At 37.5% G+C, this 1,272-nt stretch overlaps 1 non-coding gene across 1 annotated transcript; it reads left to right on the top strand.

The window, feature by feature from the left end:
* Positions 1–332: 332 nt before the first annotated feature.
* On the top strand, positions 333–404 carry trnae-cuc (transfer RNA glutamic acid (anticodon CUC)). The gene has a single exon. It is a non-coding gene; the product is annotated as a tRNA-Glu (tRNA).
* Positions 405–1,272: the final 868 nt, after the last annotated feature.

Raw genomic sequence — 1,272 nt, 5'->3', positions numbered from 1 at the left:
CAGCTTCTTCACCTCCGCCATCATATTTTTGAATGGACAATGAACACTACCTCATTATATGTCTTTTCTGAACTACTTATTTAATTTAATTATTATACATACTTCTTATTGAAACATAGTTTTATTACGTACTGCAATGGACTGCTGCTGCAAAATAACAAATCTCATGACATGCCAGTAATCTTAAATCTTATTCTGTTCCGACTCTCCCGCGAAACCATTGTCAAATCATTCTTCGGTGCATTTGGAACTAAATACAAACGTGTTAATATAGTCAGTCACAGACGCTGCTTTCAACTTCATATAACTTCTGAACGATAGCGTTATCAACTTCCCTGGTGGTCTAGTGGTTAGGATTCGGCGCTCTCACCGCCGCGGCCCGGGTTCGATTCCCGGTCAGGGAAATACGCTTTTGTTTACCCTGTGCTCATTTCTATTAGTATTGAGTTGGACACGAAAATTACATTCAGGCTAACGCTAACCTAATCAGTTGAAGATTTTAAATGCTTTCAATGATTTGTTTCTCATTAAATTACCAGGAAAATCTTCACCACACAAAACGTTCTACTGTATTAAGCTACTTTTAATAATATGTTGAAAAGGCAGAGGCTAAAGTGCAAATGATATCGAACGAGCAATTATTCACTTGGTAAGCTCTTCTGAAACTTGGACTTACGTTTTATTTTCAATTCACAATTTGTCTTCTGCTCACATTATCACTTTTGATTGTAATTTGTAAAGCTATGCACTCACAAAATAATAATATGTTGAAATCAAAATGTATTGGAGGAGATATTTCGATATTTTTAATAAAAAGTGATTCATTTACTGAGATCCAGTGAACTAGTCAATAACGGATCAGGGTCAATTTGAAGATCCAAGCAAACTTGAGACCTGAACTCCTTAATGTTTGTTTTTTATTCAATCTTAATGTTTATAAAGAGAGTCATAAAGGATAGCTATACTCTGCTCTTGAAGATGCTCCACACAGTCTCTTCACTGTCCGCAATGAGTCAACTGTTTGGTCTTGCTGCAGTGGCACGGGTATAATTACAGCCGCAGTGTTGAGGTTGTGATTGATCCAACATTAGCATATTGATATTGATATTGGTCCAACATCAGTGTCTGCTCTCAGACCAAAACCACCGGTGAAGCACAACGGGCCTGTCGTTTGTGAAGGAGAGGAGTGTTCCAAGTATGATTACATAGGTTGCTCTCATTATCTACGAGAAGTTGCAGTCCTGATTATGAAAACTCAAATGGGGCAACGAT

Source organism: Hypanus sabinus, chromosome 10 (genome assembly GCF_030144855.1).
Source record: "Hypanus sabinus isolate sHypSab1 chromosome 10, sHypSab1.hap1, whole genome shotgun sequence".
NCBI classification, from domain to species: Eukaryota; Metazoa; Chordata; class Chondrichthyes; order Myliobatiformes; family Dasyatidae; genus Hypanus; species Hypanus sabinus.
The sequence above is the reverse complement of the archived record's forward strand: the minus strand, read 5'-3'. Positions and strand labels throughout refer to the sequence as shown.